This window comes from Eptesicus fuscus, chromosome 19, assembly GCF_027574615.1.
Source record: "Eptesicus fuscus isolate TK198812 chromosome 19, DD_ASM_mEF_20220401, whole genome shotgun sequence".
Taxonomy (NCBI): Eukaryota; Metazoa; Chordata; class Mammalia; order Chiroptera; family Vespertilionidae; genus Eptesicus; species Eptesicus fuscus.
The window spans coordinates 38,921,308-38,942,334 of NC_072491.1; the positions used below are offsets into that span (position 1 = coordinate 38,921,308).

At 43.0% G+C, this 21,027-nt stretch overlaps 1 protein-coding gene across 1 annotated transcript in view; it reads right to left on the bottom strand.

Moving 5' to 3' along the window:
* The window catches only part of NCOA2 (nuclear receptor coactivator 2), a 264,744-nt gene extending 244,830 nt beyond the window's left edge, over positions 1-19,914 (bottom strand). Inside the window, exon 1 of the mRNA XM_008150353.3 lies at positions 19,780-19,914. The gene's annotated coding sequence lies outside the window, so the exon portion shown is untranslated. The remainder of the gene's footprint in view (positions 1-19,779) is intronic.
* Positions 19,915-21,027: the final 1,113 nt, after the last annotated feature.

Genomic DNA, 21,027 nt, shown 5'->3' on the forward strand with positions numbered 1-21,027 from the left:
CCTCCCCTACAGACTTGATCGCCCCCAACTGACCTCCCTTGCAGGCCTGGTCCCTCCCGACTGCCCTCCCCTGCTGGCCTTATCGCCCACAACTGCCCTCCCTTGCAGACCTGGTCCCTCCCAACTGCCCTCCCCTGCTGGCCATCTTGTGGTGGCCATCATGTGACCACATGGGGGCAGCCATCTTGTGTGTTGGAGTGATGGTCAATTTGCATATCACTCTTTTATTAGATAGGATATCTAATCACTATGTTGTACACCTTAAGCTAATGCAATGTTATATCAGTTGGAAAATAATTTTAGTACATATTTTGTTTAAGAGAAAAGGAACAAAGAGGTTCTGGTTCCAATGTGATGAAATGGAAAACCAGGAGACAGCAATGCTCCATGTTGGGAATGCATGAGTATTTGTTGCTTCAGGCCCACCAACAATATCTAGAACACAAAATGCAGCTATTAGATATTGCTGCTCAGGAATTCCAGAAGGTGAACCAGGGAGGGAAGTTAGCACATACATCATTTATTCTGAAAGAAAACTGACGTTTATTTGTAAAATTAGTCTGATCCAAGTCAGAGCATGGATGATTTCTTTTTCAACATACCAAGATGGCAAACTGGTATGTACCAACTGATAAATTACTAAATTGTATCATATGCTCCAGAAAGGTTATTACAATGATCCGGAAAAGCAGTTTGTTCCCCAGAGAGTCATCTTCTCACCCTGACTCCCTGTAGGATCAGCTGTGTTAATAACAATGCTTTGCAATTTTATAGCACTTTTCCTGCTAAAAGCTCAAATATGAGTTGATATGGCACACCGCAAACTACACAGATGGCGCTCCACAGTTTCCACAGCTCTGACTGCATAGCTCATCTGACTTACTAATAAATGTACCTATCTCAAGATTAAAAACAAATATAAAAAACTAAGGAAAATGACAGAAAGACAGTGAATTTTCATACCCAACTCAGTGATAGCTATCTGAAAGGACAAGACTAGCAGATGACCCAGAACTTCTTTCAGCTGCTGTGCATGCAGGTGTGCACCTCCAAAAACATCCTGCCAAGCCAACAGGCTGCTGGTAGATGAAGGGAGGGTGAGGCGGCGAATGAGGTTGATCAACTTTTCATATATGGTAGCCCACAGAATGGAGGCTGCCCCAGTAGCCCGGCCCACATCACAAATGTAAACGTAAGTCAGACTGCACTTACAGGAAACACCTGTCAAGGAAACCTACATACACTCATCACAACCCTCCAACTCACCTTATTCCGTCTAGAAAATAAGACCTGCTGGCCTTATAAGGAAATCCCCCACCCCCTGGTTAATCACGCCTGTTTCCAGTTGCCTGCCGCTTCTACAGCTCCATAAAAGCCGCTCTTGCCCAGAAGCACCTGAGAAGAGCGCTCCACCGCTGTGAGGCTCTGTGCTTCCCCAACCCAGGGATTGTTTTTGCAAACTCAGTATTAAACTGTTTTAGATTTGTCACTTGACAAGGTTATGCTTTCTGCTATGTGAATGTGCAACAATCAGACCTAAAGGAAAAATTCTCACCAAGGAGGAGCTAGATCTGGAATTATCACCTTCTTCTGATTTAGTCCCATGACCTGTAATTACCCATTGAAAGTAGACACATGGTCAGAGCTTGGCTGGCAGTGAAGAAAGGCTACCAGCCTAAAGTACAAGTGTTACTGACATTTATAGATCATACTTAAAATGGACCCCTTTAAAAACCAGTTCTGCCCTGGCTAGGTGTTTCAGTTGGTTGGAATGTGATCCTGTACATCAAAATATTGCTGTTCGATCCAGGTCAGGGCACATACCTAGGTTGTGGGTTCGATCCCCAGTCAGGGTGCGTATACAGGAGTCAATAAATGTTTTCTCTCTCTTTCTCTCTCTCTAAAAATCAATAAAAACATAGCCTCGGGGTCGGATTAAATAAAGAAGTACAATAAAAGTATTTTTAAATTGTTATATTCTGTATGTGGAGGTGGACCACAATCACCGTAGAAATTTCCTTTATGCTATTCACAAATGCTTCGCTCATTACCAGCAAGAGAAGGCATTTATTTCTTTGAACTTCATGAACAGAACTTCTAAATGTTCTTCACTGGTAACTATATCTATCTCATCTATCCCTGTGGATCTGAAAATTCCCCATCAGGGAATTTAACTATATAAAGTTTTCCATTGTCTCTGGGTAAATCACTGTACTGCATTTGTGTAGTAACTGTGGGCAAACATAACTGAATACAGGCATCCTCCATTGCAATTTATTATCTTGAAAATTTCAGACAATCAACTTATTCCTATGGAAAACAGAACTCTTACTGGTGATCAGATTTAATTAAAGTGTACAATGAAGACCACAGAGGTGGAGAGCAGCTCTAGAGACTTGCTCTCCTTGGTGATTCAAGTGGTTCTGTAGTGTCTACTTACAGGATTATATTTAAGCCCCAGGAAAAACAAATACATGATTTTGGTGAATTATGGCCAACCACTCTTAGCAAGAGTTTCATTTTCTTTTCTGAGAAAATTATTGTATATTAAGCCACATTCTGAACTAGTCAAAAATAATATTCAAGTCTTATGCTGTAATTTTCTCAAAAGAAAAGGGGTTTTAAATTATAATGATCAAAACCAGTCAAATGATTCCAGCATTGAGGTTCCATTAGATATTTCTCTGAAAAATGTAAGCATGATCTCTGTAGAAAGTACTATTGTGCACTTCTAAAACCAACACTTAGATATGTCAAACAAGCATTCAATCTCCCAGGTTTATGAAATGTAAATTTCACATACTTTATTTTTCTAATATTTTCAATTCAGTAATTAAAATGTTCTGCCACCTCTGAGTAGTTTTTAGAATAACTCCAAAGGCTCCTAAAACATAAAAATCTTTAACTTTATTGATTTAAATCCTCATAAAACAGCATTATCAACTTTGCCTTCAACTTCAATATAACCATGTGGATGTAAAAGGTAGGTAGACTAAATGATACATCCAATAATCTTTGTCCTTCCTCTCACCCCACCTGTTGCAAAACACTGAATTAGACAGCAGGTGCTAAAATGTATGTGATTATAATAATATTCATTCTGTAATCAGAGTAATAGTACATTTACTAGTCTAAAGCAGCAATTTTCAACTTTTTTCATCTCATGGCACACATAAAACTAATCACTAAAATTCTGCAGCACACCAAAAAATGTGTTTTTTGCCAATCCGACCAAAAATAGGTATGGTTTTGATTCATTCACACTGGACCACTACTGTTGTGTTGGCTGTTATCATTTTTAAATTGGACAATATAAGGAGAAAAAGTTAGTGCCCCTGACTAAATAGTCAGGTATTGCATGTTTTAAAAATTCTTGGGTCACACCGGTTGAAAGCCTTTGCTCTAAAGAGTTTATAATTACAAGACAGTTTATAATGTTTCCTTACAGACACTTCCATAGAGTGTACATGACCCTTTGCATTTCTGGGACATGTAAGGAAATTGGGGCACAAGATCACATTTGCTCAACTGATGGAGGCAAACCTCAATCCAAGCAATGTGGCTCTTAAGTGCTACTCCAAACTGACTTCACAGAATTAAAAACAAAACAAAAAAACTCCTGCATTCAAGGAACTCAAAGTTTGCTGGTATGTGCTAGTAACATCTTCCAAAAGAACATTCCACAAATTGTTAGTAGATTCTCTAAGATTTTACCACCTTTCTGCCCTTCAGTGGCATCATCTCATAAGACTAGAAAGGAAAACTAATGACAAAATCTTTCAAGATTTTATACTTTCATTCTACCCTTAAAATTAAAATGCCTTTTCCATAGACAAGCCTATGGCTGGTGTACATAAAATGTCATTATTTACTTCGGTGAGGGATCTTCTTATCTTTCTGCTGAGAAATTTCTTAATATGGAACAGTGAGCTCAAATAGTGCACCCAGATGGACAATGGATAGTCTTGTCTGTTAATCTCCATGGTGACTGTCCCTAACCCTCTACTTCTCAGATTACTGGCATTCCTGGTGGGAAGGAAGGTTCCATTCCTGGCCTCTACTCAGGACCCATACCAGGGGAACTTCAAGTCTACCTCCCCATCATATCTATCCAAGTCTCCTAAAGAGTCTTCAAAAAAGCTGAGACCCACCAATAATTTTTTAAATATTTTTATTGATTTCAGAGAGGAAGGGAGAGGGAGAGATAGAAACATAAAATGATGAGAAAGAATCATTGATCAGTTGCCTCCTGTACACGCCTCGAGCCGGGCATGTGCCCTGACCAGGAATCGAACCTTGACCTCCTGGTTTATAGGTTGACACTCAACCACTGAGTCACACCGGCTGGGCCCACCAATAATCTTCTAAATTTCAGAGACCGTGAAATTTCCATTTTGATAAGCAAGGTAAATAATTTATGCACTCTGAAATTTGGACTACAGACATAGAATTAAAAAAAAAAGTATGTCATTCAAGCTCCCAGCACATGAAAAGCAGCAACTTTTTAGCAAAAAGCTGTCTTATCCATAAAATGATTTGTTGAGGCAGCTCCATTCTGATGCATGCAGAGGGGACTCTGTTAATTATTACTCACACTAGAGGCCCGGTGCATGAAATTCATGCATTGGTGGGGGGATGTCCCCTCAGCCCAGCCTGCGCCCTCTCACAATCTGGGACCCCTCACTCCTGCCCGCTTGCTGCTCCTTACCACTAAGCTTGATGCTCCTTAAAGCTGGATGCTCCTTAGAGCCGCCGCAGAGGCAGGAGAGACTCCCACCACTGCCTCTGCACTAGCCAGCCATGAGCCCGGCTTCTGGCTGAGCAGCGCTCCTCCTGTGGGAGTGCACTGACCACCAGGGGGCAGCTCCTGCGTTGAGCATCTGCCCCCTGGTGGTCAGTGCGCATCATAGTGACCAGTCGTTCTGGTCGTTCTGCCATAACAGTTGCTTAGGCTTTTATTATAAGGAAGATCATGAGTGGCTTTCTGGATTAACTCACTAGAAATGTTTCTGGTAAAACAAACAGTCCAAAAATATGTTATTATCATTTAATCAAGTGGTCTACACAGTTCTACACAGTAAACACATGATAGAAAAGGAAAATAATAGAAAGAGGTCACAATTTTCTCTATTTTGAAAAAAAAATTATTCTAGAATTTAACGAAAAAATTTAGAAAGATTAATGCCCTGCAATCCTCCTTTTAGTGATAAACAGATCCTTTACCAGAAGATTTCTTTAAAATCATCAAATTCATTCTGGCTTCATTAATAATAAAACCTATTTTATCCTCACCACTCTGTGAGACAAACAAATATTATCCCCATTCAACAAAAATGGAAATTGGGACTCAGAAACATTAAATCACTTGCTCAAAGCAACAGATTCATCTGTAGGCAATATATACATAATCATTATTAAACTTACATTTAAATCATACAAATTTTCCCTGATTAAAAATTCTATAAATTTTTTATCAGAAATTTATTTTAAATGTTTAATTAAATTCCATTACCTATAGTTTAAGAACTGCTGCTCATTATAGCTTATAGAGAATCACTTCATGTATCTCAGAAATAAAAAAATCCTCCTTCCTCTTTTTTCTTGTTTTAAAGGACAGTAGTAACACTTCAACTTCCTACAACTTGGCCTGCGACAGATGGTTATTCCCAAAGATGACCAACCAAAACCTCCCAGCCCACATGTTCATCTTCTAATTCAACTGTTAACATTCCTCCCAAAGAGAGCTGGGATCCATGTTCCCAGATCTATATTCCGAATCTAGAGAAGTGGAGACTATGACTAAGACATAAGTGACCTATAAGTGACCTCTGAGGTTAATCTTCAAAGAAGATAATGTTTCCTTGGAATTCTCACTCTTTGAACCCCAGCCGCCATGCTGTGAGGAAGCATAAGCAGGTACACAGAGAGCATGTGCTGGTATTCTAGCCTATAACTCAGCTCAAGTCCCAGCCAACAGCCCACATCAAATGCCAGGCCTTCACCTGATTTCAGGGCCAAGCCGTTGACTAGGCCTTGGCTTTGAGTCTTCCTGGCTCAGATGCCAAACAGCACGGAGCAAGTCAGCTGTGTCCATCGTGACACAAATTTTCCAATCCTGCTACCAAGTTTTGGATAGTATATTATATAGCAACAGTAAACTCCCTAATCCAGAACACGGGCAAAAAATGAAAAGGAGACAAGGAGTAAGGCTTCTTTCTGAACATTCAAAACAAATATCCCAATTCTGTGCCCTAAAGATCTCAGATTCTCATGTAGATCTTATTAAAAGTGCATGTAAAGTAAGAGAAAATAGGAACATACTATAATATTTTCTATTTCCATCCCAAACACATGTATCTAGAATGCCTTTTCTCTTCTCTGACAAAATCTCAATCAGCCTTTGAGGCTCAAATCAAATACTACAGCATCTATGAAGCCTTTCCTCAGCTCACAAAATGAACTGTTTGCTCCTATAAAATATCTGTCTAGCGCACTGAATATAACTTTCTATTCTAATGCACATGTTATACTGTAATTACTTTTCTGCATGTCCCTAACATGTGAGATCTTTATGGAGAGGCGCCATTTCTTTTTTAATCTTTATATTCCTGATAGACAGAAATCTGGTAGACAGAAAGCACTCATTAAATTTTTGCTGTCCCTGGCCGGGTAGTTCAGTTGGTTAGAACATTGTCCCACTACACCAAGGTTGTAGGTTCAGGGCACATACAAGAAGCAACCAATGAATGCAGAAATAAATGGACCTGGTTATCTGGTTTCCAAACCGACTGCAGAAATTCACAAAGGAGAAAAGAGACCCTTATTTAAAAATTTTTTTCACATCGGTGTATCTCCTTATGATGTATTTGCAGAAAGTATCTCTAGGTCCAGTACTAACGAGACTTCAGAAAGAGCATGCCATGAAAATGGCCACGATGACACTATCTCAAGCAATAAGCTCTTAAAGGTTATGCTTTTCTTCAGCCCTGGTCAAATTCATTAATATATTTAACAATTTAATTTCCTAACACTTCTGAAGAAACTGAAGTCTGAACAGTGAAAAGATTGCCTGCACAACAATGTGAATGCAATTAATTTTATATGGATTTGACCACAATTATAGTTTTTAAATTAAAAACAACAGACATTTTAAAAAGACAATGTCTGAAAACAAAGAAAAAACAAAAATTAGGGGAACTGTTTCATATTAAAAGAGAGTACGGAAGCAAATGCAATGAGTGAACTTGATAAATTTTGGTTTCAAAACCAAAGCTATAACAGACATTTTGGGAACAACTGGGAAAATTGAAATAGAGGGTTGATAATTTTCTTAGGTTTAATAGTGGTATTGTGTGTGGTTATACAAGACAATGACTTTGTTTTAAGGCAGTGTACTTTATGAATAAAGGGTCATCTATAACTTACTTTCAAATAGTTCATCCAATACATACATACATACATACACACACACACAAATCAGAAAGACAAAAGCACATACAGCACTAAAATGTAATTTAACCACATTATGGAAGCATCATGGGAGTTAAGAAAAAGAGGGATGACACTGCATATCACAAAGCACCAGCCTGCTCTTCCACTTGAGTTGTGTATTGTTTCTACTACTTAATATATAATTAGTTGGTGACAAAATATGAATAGATGACAACCAACCTTCTGACTCAGTCTGCAAATCAAGTGATCCCACAAAATAAGGAGTTATTGTTTGAGTAGAAATTTGGGGAGAGGGTTGAGAATATTGTTATAGGTGTTGTCACAAATATAGGCTAATGTGTGGACTATAAAGGCTTTGCTGTTTGGATAGCTGAAGAATTTCATTATTTTAATCTATTGAGACATCAGCCCTTCAAGTGACAGTTTCATTCTCTTCTTCAAAGGAAGTATTTAAGTGCCAACCCAGGTATACTTTCTTTGTATTTGGTTTTGTTTTATTATCCTTCCTGAACTCCTGAATTTCCCCAAGGTTTTATTGTTTTGTTTTGTTTTTACCCTTTTTCTCCTCTTTCCACAATAAACTGAGATTATTAATCCCTCTTCTCACCATAGTGTCAAAATATTCTGCAGGGGAATTTAATATAAGTCTGGGTATAAAAAATGTTCAGTTTTACTAAAGCAACAAAGCCAAAAATTTAAGTCTTTATTGTTTCTGATTTGAAGATAAATTGACTTTTTTCTTTTTCTATCAAGCACTTTTTTGTATAATCTATAATCAATGTAAGTTAACTTACCAATAACCTCGAATATTGTTGGATTCTATCTCTTTTTATTTTGATTGATTATATATTTTGCTATTAACTGAGATCAATAATATAAACTCCCAAATAAATGGAGTTTTATTTCAAAAGATGGCTTCCTAAATTTTAGAATAACTCTTAGTTTTCTCTTGGCAAACCAAAGAGCATGCAAACCAACACGTTCTCGGGAGGCCAGAAAGAAAAGACTAATAGGTACAAAGGCTCAAGGAAAGAGGAGAAAGAGGGGGAAATGGGTCTGTGACAGACCTAATTAGTAAGTGTTTGGGAATGTCCTTCTGTCGTGCGTGGGGAATTTTATTATTATAAAAGAGTTATGTTGGGAAGATCATTCTATTAATGACTTACAGTACAGATGGAGAATTTGTTATACGAGTCCAAAATATAGTTTAAAAATTAAAGCCTTTTGCTGTACTGGTATACTATTTGAGAGGAGAGGAAGAATGAATGAAAAAAATGTGTGTGTGTGTGTGTGTATATATGTGTATGTATGTATGTATATATATATATATTCCATCCTTATTTTTCACCAATTTTAGCAAACCAATAAGAAAACAGGTACAGCCCTAGCTGGTTTGGCTCAGTGGATAGAGCATCGGCCTGTGGTCTGAAGGGTCCCAAGTTCAATTCCGGCCAAGGGCATATGCCCGGGTTGTGGGCTCGATCCCCAGTAGGGGGCATGCAGGAGGCAGCCAATCAATGATTCCCTCTCATCATTGATGTTTCTATCTCTCTCTCCCTTTCCCATCCTCTCTGAAATCAATAAAAATATTTTAAAAAGAAAACAGGTACAATTTCCTATTGTGCATATCTTAGATAATAAGCCAATGCATAAAATCATTTTAGGTATATTTATAGAACACAAAAGACAGATGAATTTGAATACCAGATTAATCAAAGCATTTTCGTTCATGGTTTTCCTCCTTGATATTAAACGCCAAAAAACACATACCAAAAATTATAATTTGCACTGCAATGGGAAAATATTCTAATTTGCTTTACTAATTAACCCTCCACATATTTATCTGAAACTTGAAAAAAAATTTTTTGTAGCTTATTCCACTTAAATTAACAAATACTAATAAGCTGACTTCTCAGTTTGATAAGCTGATAAGCTAGTAGTACATCCTTAAAAATCTTTCAAACTACAAGGGCATGTACCTGCTACTCTGGATTTATTCTATACATACCTTCACTAATTTATCGATTTCAGTCAAGGCTATTCTTGTGCATCAATATCTTTAATCTGCAGATCCTAAACTCTTTAGCTTAGATTTAGCACAGCCACTCCTCTGGAGGCCACGTCCAATTCTTTCTGATGCCATTCTCCTTCTCTCCCATCAGACACTCAATCCCTTTCCCAAAGAAAATAAACACCTATGAAAAAATGAGGCTGCTAGAGACACCTGAATCTCACTGGGAACTTTCTAAGAAGTGAATGGAAAGGGCTTGCATAGCCGGGGAAACGCTTTGTCCCTCAGGGAGAAGGCTCCCCTCACTTCTCTAAGGGCAAAGGAGCTGAGCCTCTGAAAATCAGAAGCCCCTGCAAGCCTTCCTTTGCCTTACCTTGTCCTCATCTGTTCTTGGGTGGAGTAGCTCACTTCTCAATGAAACAGGGAAAAGAATCCCCAATGCTCAGTCTGGTTGTGCAGAGCACAGGGGTGGAAGAGCAGTGGGGTTCAGTGGTGCCTGAAGGGAGTGGCCCACCAGCACCATCATCCTGTTCCAGAATTAAGGATGCAGATCAGAAGACTATACACGAGCCAATTAACTTCCAACAAGTCAGCCAATCACTGTACTGTGTCTGTGCTAAGTGATCTGTTTTCAACCTAATGGCTTCTTTAACAAATAGCTAGCTTCTTCACTCAAAGCTGTTAGCAGAGCAAATCTGTTTGGTAAAGGGGGAAACTGTAGACCATGATCACACATGAAATACTTAATGATGGTAACAGACGTTCCCATAATCTTGATTGTGTTCCCTTCACTACCACCCATCTTTCACCTCCAATTTTAAGAAAAAAATTGAGAAAGTCAAGGAAGATGAAGGTTAAAGGAGGCAGAGGAGAAAAGTCTAGAAAAGTCTATGAAGATTTATTCCCAAATTGAAGCACTGTGAAGTTTTGCCATTTTTTATCATTCTATCCTCACTTCAAATACTGAGCCACACTGGGCTTAGTCTCAATGCACAGCACACCCAACACAGCACCCACAGCAGGCTGCAGGCACACAGCAGTCGCCTCAACACCCGCACAGACCTCCTGCCTGTCTCCATAATTCTCACAACCAGCTTCTGGAATTTCAAGAAAGCTAGTATGTTAAATTTGTAGAAATTCATACACTCCTGACACTCAGATTTTTCGTAAGAAATTGCATATTCCTTATTTAGGTATCTAAAAATACATGTGAAAGTATTTGCCACCTATGTTCCAACAACTCCAGAGGTGATTACCTATTAAACATTTTATGAATAATTCTATTTTTTAAATACAGGGTGGAGCAAAAGTAGATTTACAGGTGTGAGTCCACGAAACACAGTTTATTCTTGTATTATTATTTATTAACTATTGTATTGTTTTCCATATGAACAACTGCAAACCTACTCTTCCCCCACCCTGCATATACACAAGCATATTTTTAAAAATGTATTTTTAAAAATTTGTTATCCATGTAACTAAATTTCCCACTTAGTTTGACTCAAGTAAAGATAGTTTCCTCTAAGATATGCAATTTTTAAATTTACATAGACAATTACTAAGAGCTTTTCATCATTAAACATTAACAGAATTAGAAATCTTATGGTAAGTTAATGTTAAATATTCTTACAAACGCCACTGTAACACCCAAGACAGGAAGTCATTTCACGTTTGACTCAGGAGCTGATTGTATAAGCAGGAGTCAGTCATCGCTAAAGAAGACCATCCTCACTTAAGGGTACTTCAATGGGGAGAGATCAGTCAGCAACAACGGGAACTTCCAGAACTCATGCACACTCTGCAAGTTAAGCCTTGGAGATGTGGTATCGCATTTCATATAACACACTAAATGAATAATAGAAAATTCCATGCATTACATTCTCATCTGTGACAACAGGTCTTCAGCCTCAGCAGCTGGAACACTAGAAGCAGTGCGTGCCGATCCGCACACGTGCCAAGGTGGAAGAGTTCCCTGAAAGCTCTCCTCACTCCCTGCAAACAACCGAGCAGACAGAAGAATTCCACAAATAGCAGAGCCTTAGTCAGATGACTGAATATATTATCAGCCTCCTTTGGGACTACAATATCTCAACACCGCGTCATCCATGATACATGGATTGCAAAATATCTGCAAAACATGCATCATACAATCATCACCTAATAGTTAAATATACTAAAATTAAATATATTTTAAAGAAATAAGAAGCCAACTATCTCTATCGTTTCATCCTTTCTAAACCTGTATCCCCCCAGAGTACTTGATAATCTATTTTCTACCTATCCCCTACAATCAAGCATTCTTGAGCTGATTTTCTGATCTTTTTATTATGCAAAACAATAGGCAACCTGAATAGGATTTTTCAAAATACATTCCTACTCATTTTCCTTTTCCTAATGGTGAATTACTGTGTTATCTCAACAAAGCACTGGATAAGACACATCCACACTTACCCTGGAAAAAAAGTGCAGCCTACCAGCTAACAAGGACCTAAGTTAAGGGGGCAGGGCTAAGGGGCAATGCTTGCCTGGGTTCAAATTCCTCTCCGGTAGTCTGGCTATATGACCTTTGGAAAATTATCTGACAGCCCTATGCTTCCACTTCCTGAACTGTAAGAGAGAAATGATATTGTTATATCACTGTGTTTCAGTGAGAAATATACAAGGCTATATACTCAGGGCATCTTAACCCTGCATCAGCACTCAACAAATGTTACCTGTTTTTACTTCATTATGGTTCTTATTTTGTAAAACTTAAAAGAAAAAAAAGAATCTTGTAATTTAAGAATTGTTCAACTCTGAGTTGATGACTAAAAAATCTAGGGACTATTTGTAGGTCTTAAGAAACATCTGTCCAGGTTGAGAGATACCTGCTGACAAAATTTGCAGGGTTGGAACTAAGTAAATCTATTCATCCTTTTTATGGATCAAACAACAGGACTGAGAGCCTTATAAAGGCCTGCAAACATTTGCTTACCAGATTTTTTAAAAGAAGACATGCTCAGACTCACCATTCCCTCTGATATTTATGATTTCTTTTCCTACTCACTGGTCAAGGTTAACCGTCTCCCCCCCCCCCCCCCCCAAGTTTTGCCCATAGGCACAAAGACTTAATACCCTTTAAACTTCATCTTCTTCTGGAAAATGGGGGTGACCTCTATTTTATAGGTTGTGGCAAGAATGAAAGAATGGAATACACCTCAAAAGATCTATACAGTAGTCCACCCTTACCGGAGGTGGATACCTCCCAAGATCCCCCAGTGGATGCCTGAAACCAAAGATAGTACCAAACCCTATGGATACTGTTTTTTTCCTATTTATTCACACACAAGATCTTAAAAGCCCAAAGTGAGATTTAAGTTGTTCATCAGGAACCTATGATAAAGTTTAATTTATAAATTAGTCAATTTCACAAATATAAGAGCCATTCTTACCGTAGATCTTAGCAACCTCAGCATACAATTATTTTTCTTTATTAAGTAAAAAACTTTCACCTCTCACTTAAACGAAGCACTTAGTGGCTTTTCTTTGGCATATCAGAATTGCCAGCATCACCACTCTTTGCTATTTGGGGCCATTATTAAATAAAATAAGGGTCACTTGAACACAAGTCCTGCAATATCACAGTCAATCCAATAACCTAGATGGCTACTACGTGACTATCAACCAGTATGGAGGCACTGGACAAAGGAATAAGTCATATCCTGGGTGTGATGGGATGGGATGGCATAGAACGGTGGTCGGCAAACCGCGGCTCGAGAGCCACATGCGGCCCTTTGGCCCCTTGAGTGTGGCTCGGCGTTAGAACCACTTCTTCAAAACAGACTCGCCCAGGCCGAAAACCGACTTCTGCGCATGGGCCACAAAGTTTCAATCGCACTGTACGTGCGCGCCCGCACGTGGTATTTTGTGGAAGAGCCACACTCAAGGGGCCAAAGATCCGCATGTGGCTCTCGAGCCATGGTTTGCCGACCACTAGCATAGAATATCATGAGATTTCATCACTCTACTTGGAAAGCAAACAATTTAAAACTTAGTTTGTGAAAGCTGCACAAGGGAGTTTTCCATCCTTTACAAACCTAAGATGGGAAGGCCTAAGATATGTTAGTCTTAAAGCAGCAACAATGCAAAGATAACCCACAGAAATGGGTCCCTGATGTGACCTTCAACCAACTACAGATTGCCATCCTGACCACACATGATTTCAGAGGACATAACCATTATAATCCTATTTTCAGGGGGGAAAACCCAAACCCAGATCAAAGCAGAGTTTTCTGACATTATATAATTAAAATTACACACACACACCAATCTTTAGCATCAAAGCAAGTTGAAAATTAAGGTGAACATGTCCCTTTCTACCTTCTCTCCAACCAAAAAAAAAAAAATTAAAAAAAATCGCCCACTCTAAGTTCTTCCTTTAATCACCGGACTTGAAATGGATGGTTTATACTATCTGCGGATCCTGAGAAAAAAGAAAGCTACTAAGGAGAAATTCTGGCGGCACTGGGCTCAAATTTAAAAAAAAAAAAAAACAAAAAACAGAGCCTAGCAGCCATTTCTAAACAGGTGCCTCTAACTCAAGCAATGATCCAGGGAGAAACCTGCACTGAATTGCCTGCCTGCATTGTGTTGGTGCCATGAGCCAGCCCTATAAAAGATTTCCTGGAATTGTATTTCAACCAATGGAATTGACGCTTTCCCTGACCTATCGGAGCTGTGCATGTCAGAGGTATCCCATCAGCATCTTCACTAAACAATCAGAGCAGTCCCACTCTGACCAATCAGGTGAGTGGCTTTTAGACCAATCAAACTGAAAGATCTGGAGTCCTCATTTGTATAAGGACTGACCAATCAGGGACCAAGAGCAAGGATTTATCTTTATGTAAGTCAGTGCTGCTCTGGCTCCCCAGCAGACTGTAGCAGAGCAGGATTGCCTCACAACTGAGCTGTTTGCACTGAATGAAGTGTCCTTCTTCACCACACCTCAAACTGGGGATTCCTATTGGTGTTGAATTGGCACCAACACCATCAGTTGACATCAAAGTAAACTGCCAATGCTGGAAGCCTCAAATACTCATCAAATAAATAACTAAACAAATTAAAACAATGGTTAAATGAGGCAAGAACTCAAAGACAGAGATCTAAAAAGCCCAAAGTGAGATTTAACTTGGCCATCAGAAACTCTTAACAGTTCATGATTGGCTGCCTGTAAGTGACAAATTCTGCCAGAATTAACCTGCTAACTTCAATTCTCCATGTATCTGTCAATTGATACCCAAAGGGAAGATTGTCCTTTTCTTTCAGAACCTTGAACTATTGCTAGTAACCTGTACCTATAAGTAGTTCTCCTCTATAACTTATATCAAGGTTCTATGTCCCAAAGCCTCGAAAAGCAGCTAAGTACTAGTAAAATACTGCCATAGGCCCTCTGCTTATTTAATTCTTCTCTAGAAATTTCTAACTACAGAACCAACTGAAAATTGTCCTAGAATCAATGTTTCCACAATTTCATTATGTCATCACAGCCACTGGAAGCCAGAAATGTGGTCAATGATGAACATTTTATAGGGAAAACACATAAAATCTTTACCCTTAAAAGCCAAGAGTATTATGACCTACATGCAGACCACAGTTTCTTCACAAGTTTACTTTTAAGAATTCCACTCCTTTTCATAACCAATTTTGCCTCCGTTTTTATAACAGTTTCAAAAAATATCCACAGAAGTCATATATTCTCACATCTATTTAGAAAATAGTATCTAGGATCCATAAAGTATGTTTTCTTTATGCTGACTGGTTTGAGGGTCTGTGACACTAAAATTATATTTTATAGCTTTTCCAGACATTACTTTTAATAGACTTTGAAGAGTAAGAGAACATAATATTCTTTCTACACTTTGCAATTCATAAACCCTTCTATGAGCCTTTAAAACAAAAAGAAAATAAACACAAATGCTAAGAACACCTTTTCTGTTTAGAAAACAAGACATAGAGGTAAAATTTGCTTGAGTAATGAAAGAATATTTAAAAAATAGGGTTTTGTTCTGTTTTCTCTTAAATAGCTTTCATTATTGGTATATAAATATAGTCTGATTATTTCATTAGAAAATTTGCTGTTTTATGATTTACTGCAATAAAAGAGCAATACCTTAAAAACAGTGGCTATTTCTCCCTCCTATTCTCTTAATTTAAAATTGATAGAGCATGTAATGACATAATCACCAAAAACTATAAACACAAAATATTGAAAAGCTAGTAATTTCTTAAATAGCAGTTTTGCCACAAAAAATAGCTAAACATTATGTTTTTAAATATAATTTCAACCATGACATAATAATGGTGAGAATATCAAATAAGGATACACTGTGCATTTCAGAAAACTAATCTTCTTGGAAAATTGTTTAAAAAGACACACACACACATACACACACACACAACACACCCTTTTTTTTTTTTTTTTTTTTTTGCTACACAACATCCTAAGGACTAGTTATTAAAAGAATCATTTTTAAACACAATTTTTTTCAAGAAATCCAAGCTGCCAACTTATGGGTCATATTTCAACCTGATGTGATTTGAAACTGCTAAGGTATTGAATCCTTAAATATAGGGTGTATAATGGAAGCACTGCTTCTCACAGGTCTTGATTCTAAGGCTTAGAAAGCTTTAATATGGCATAACTACAGATGAAGCCTTTTATGCACTCTTATACCACAGCCCAAGGCCCCCTCCAATCCTTACAATGTACGTTTCCAGTAAAATTCTTCTCTAACTCTGAGCAAAAGTCATGTAAATTATACTGAACCAATGAAGGGTTAAAATCAGAGCCAAACTATCTAAAAAATATTAAGTTCATAATTGGCGAGCTCTTTTCTACCCTCTGCTTCAGTATCCCGACATCTAAAAGTCAAAGAACTCCTCTGGTAAGACTGAAATTCCCAGGAGGAGGAAGGCTCAGATCCAGTCTGAGAGCACACAATGGAATCACAGCTGACGATGCACATCTTTTTCTAGATGTCTCCATATGCTTGAGAGGCTTTTTCCCCCTAGCCAGGCATTCAGGGACTTGCTACTCTCTGCCACCAAGAATAGGAGGACATTTTCAAAGATTGTTGCAGAAAATGAAGTAAAACAATGTGATGGTCTCAAGCATACAAGAGAGAGAGAAGGGCACACGTCAGAGTGGTCATCAGTAACTAAATTAACTAATGATGGGGGGAGGGGTGAATGTTGTCAAATTTTGAATGTTGCTTAATTTATAATACCTCCTACTTCTGGCAGTTGTTTATTTTATCTTGGCAATTTTTACTATTCTATCACTAAGATGACACCTCAAGGGTTGCAGCAAATGCAATTAATTTTTGTCTAAAGGAATACTCACAATTATACTGGATTGGAAGCTTACATTATAAATTTGAACATGGTATGTTACAAAAGAACGCATTTGCAGGGTGTGGTAGTTCCCTAAAACTACAAACCCCCTCTCTTCTTTCTTAGTGACCCAATATTAATAAAAGCTAGAGAAACTGGTATAGATAAGATAAATATCATGCAGATAAAAGACCTCAAAAAAAAAAAAAAAAGACACAACAAAACCCTCACCAGATCAGTTAAATTCACTGGAAACTTATCACAAAATGGACTCATTCTCAATTTAATATTATTCATTCCTTGAACTCCTCAAGATTCTGCAAATTCCAGCCGGGAAAGCAGGCTTGCTGCTGTCAGTGCGCACTAACCTCACCAACAAAGAACAGGAGCACACACACAAAAAAGCAGGGGGAACAGCTGCTGTCTTTTCAAAAGACAGCTTTTCCTTCAGAGCAACCTGTGGTCATTAGAGAGAACCAAAAGACCTGCCCTCCCTCTTCTTCAAAGTCAAGAGTTGATCAAGTCACTGGACTGAAGGCAACCAACAGCTTACACCCATCAAAATGTCTCCTCGCCTTGCATAAGCCAGAAAAGTACCCACACGCTGGACAACCTAGCAGTGTTGAAGAAAAATTAAAATACATTATTCTTAAGAATCTTTTGTTGTTGGCGTAATCTGGCCAACTACACTTTTACTCCGACTTCTGTAGGTAAATAGTCTTTGATGAGCTGTGCTCCTTAAATACCAACGCTTTATGTTTCAAACAGTGAGATGCTTTGGTTCCTAATTTCATTTTGTTTATCCAAGACAGAAGGGGGGAAATGCATACCATAAAACCACAACTTTTTTTTCTCTCTAATGTCCTCCCCAAATGCCGAACTTTCAAGTGCACTTGGGGAATTGGCGGTCTAATTAAAAAAGGAACCAGCGAAGCCATTACAAACAATGATGATACTTTACACTCCCAATAATCAATGGACATAAGGCTACTCATTCTCAAAGGACCCTTCCAAATGTCCCTGTCCCCACGCCGGGGCAGCTGAGTGGAACTGAGGTCCAAGTAAACAGACAACTCCCGTGACCCTCAGCCCGGAAACCAGGAGCCCGTGTCCAGAACAAGATCACGACAATATGTGCCATTTTAAGAAGCGGGCCTCGGAGTTGCTGCCACATCGTGAGCGGCTTCAGGCTTCGTCGTGTCTAAGACAACGTCTCCCGTGGCACCGGGGAAATACAGGACCTCGGGTCCCTCTGCGTGTCTCCCTGGGCCAAAGCCCCGGGAAGTGACACTACCCTCCAGATCGCGGAGCCGGCGACTAGGGATGGACAAGAGTGGGTAGCTCTCGGCGTCTCCATGACTCCCCCGCCCGCGTGCAACTCCGCTCCAACTGGTCCGGCGCAAGCCCCGCCCCCTCCCTTCCTCCGGCCCTCGCGATTGGCTCACCCACACCTTCGATTGGCTCCCTGCCCCATCAGTCACTCGCAGTGAGATTCGGGTCGGTGGGAGGGGAAGGCACCGGAGGAGGTGGAGTGGGAGTGGGATTAGAGGACGAGGTGGCAGAGGAGGGTGTCGGAGCTCGGTCCGGTTTGGGAAAGTTTCCCCTGCCAGTGACAGACCCGGAGGCGCTAGGCCCAGTCCAGCTCCCGGCCGGTGCCAGGGGCTCGGGTCCCCGATTCCCACCCCTCGGTCCCGCAGGCCCCGGAAACCACTAGGGGGAGGGGGGAGGAGGGAGGGACCAGCTAACCAGGGACCGACCCACCCCCGATCTCAGCAGGGACGCGGCCGGGACTCCCCGGAGGGGCCGGGGGCAGGGAGCGCCCGCACGGAGAGACCACCCCGGCCCCCTCCCTCGGCAGCACCAGGGGCCCAAGAGAGAAGGGTCCTCAGGGTGGGACCGTCGCCCGCCGGCCTGAGGCCCCCTCCCGCTCCCCCCCCCTGGGGCCCTGAGGGCCTGTGCCTTCAGGGGCGGGGAGAGGAGGAAGGGAAAAGGGGGCGCTGGCGAGCCAACCCGGAACCTCCCGGACCGCCTCCCGCCCCCAGCCCCGGCCCCAGCGCGCCTCCGGCACACCAGCCCGCACCCAGAAAGTTAAGTCAGGGGCGAGCCCGGCTCGGCGCCGCCGCGGTCCGGCCCCCGGCTCCCCGCCCCCACCGCGGCCCGGCCTGCTCGGCCCCGGCGCCCCGCCTGCCAGCTCCTTCCCGTCCGCCCGCGGCGCCCCTCGCCCCCCGCCCCCGGCGCTGACACGGGCCCGGCCCGCCCGCCCGCCGGGCCGCGGCTCCCCTCCGCCCAGCATCGCACCCCGCCGGCCGCCCCTGGCGTCGCGCTTCACCTTCACACACACACCCCCGGCACTTCCCGGGTCCGGCCGCCCCTCGCCGGCTCCCACCCTCCGCTGCAGTCGCTCCGCATTTCCATTAAAGAATGCATCTCCAAACCCACCTTCCCGTCCCAGCTCGCTCCCCGCGAGGGGGCAGGAGCCGCGACCCCCGCGACCCCGCACCCGGCTGCGCGGCGGGCGCCCGGCTCCTCCGGCGGGGGCTGCGCCCGCGCCCCCGGCCTCCCCGCCGCCCTCGGCACTCACCTCTTGCCGGCGCCGCGGGCTGCAGCCTCCGCCCGCCTCGCGCTCCGGGACCGACTCCCGAGCCCTCGCGCGGCGCTGGAGCGCCTCCTTTCTCTCCCGGGGACTCCGCGTCTCCCCGCCGCTTCCCGCCCTCCCCACCCCCCAAGCCCCAACTCCCCGGCTCCGCGGCGCCTGCGGGATGCAACTCCTCGCCCCGCGCACTCGGGCAGCGGTCCCCGCACACACAACAGCCCTCGCCCCGGCGCGCGGCGCTGCCCGGCTCCGCGCTGGAGGCGCAGTCGCGGCCCGGGGTGGGGAGGCGGCGCCCCCCGCCCGCCGCCCGCCCCGCGCCCGCCCTCGCGGCCCCCGGGGAAGGCGCGGTTACCCGCTCGGGTCGGTCACGCCGTCAGGTGCCGGCTGCCGTCGGCGCTGACCTTCGCCGCCGAAGCCGTGGCGGAGGCTGCGGCCGCCATGTTCCCGTGTTAATAACTGCTGCCTGGTTGTTTATTTCAATGGAGATCCTCCCCCAACTCCCTCCTCCTCCTCCTCTCCTCCTTCTCCTCCTCCTCCTCCTCCTCCTCCGAGGCTCCGCACTTGCGGAGAGAGACACAGACCGCGCGAGCTCGGGAGAAGGGGAGGGGGCTCGGGAGCCAGGCCGTCCCTCCCTCCGCCTCCCTGGCCGTGGCCGCCGCCAAGTCGTGTCACCGGGGCAGGGACGGGGCGGAAACTTGCCTCCCGCGCCCCCGGGGAGGGAGCCAGGGTGCGCCGAGGGCTCTCCGGGGAGCAGACCCTGGCCGCGGGGTCTGCAGCATCTTCGTGGGCAGAGTCCTCCGAGAAGGCGACCCGGGGGGGAGGTGAAGAGTGAGGGGGGAAAAGGGACAAAATGGGTGACTGTGGCGGAGAGAGGGTGACCTAGGGGTGACGGCAAGTGAAGGGAGAGTAAACAGACGACTCCATGGGAGGGCAAAGGGCAGTGCCCAAAAAGAAAGCGAGCTGATGGGGCTGCCGAGGGGGCGGCGGTGGGGTCTCGGGGCTGCCCACGAGGAGGGAGATGCCCCCCCCCCAGACCAAGGTCGGGGAGAGCCCAGCGCCAGGTTCGCCCGGGGAGCCTCCCGCCCTCGCCCCGGCCGGGCCCCTCGGCCCGCAGCCTGCACCCCGTCGGGCGCACCTCGCGCGCCCCGGGTCCGCTGCTGCGCCCAGGAGGCGCCCCTGGTCCATGGAGTCTCCCTCGGCTCCTGCGAGGACGGGCGCCTGCAGTTGCAGCCCAATCTCCATAGGGGATGGAGGGGTGCGCCTGCCGGAGGCGAGCTTAAAGGGGTGCCACCCAGCAATTGCACGATAAAGGCGAAGTGCACACAGTGTAAAACCTAACCTAGATGAGCATTCTTGTCACGACAAGAGTCACAAAAGTTTTTTTGTGTTTTTTTTTTTTTTTTTTATTGGGTAGTCCACTTTCTAGACATCAGAAAGTGGTGTTTGGGGGACGCAGGAGGGTACCACCGAAACTGGAGAACTTTTCATTGGTTGAGATGTTACCAGGGGTCAGTTTTATGCTTTGGAGAAGCCAGTTCTTCTGAACTTAGAATAATTCGGCGGGGGCGGGGGGAATGAGCAACATTTATTTAACAAGTTT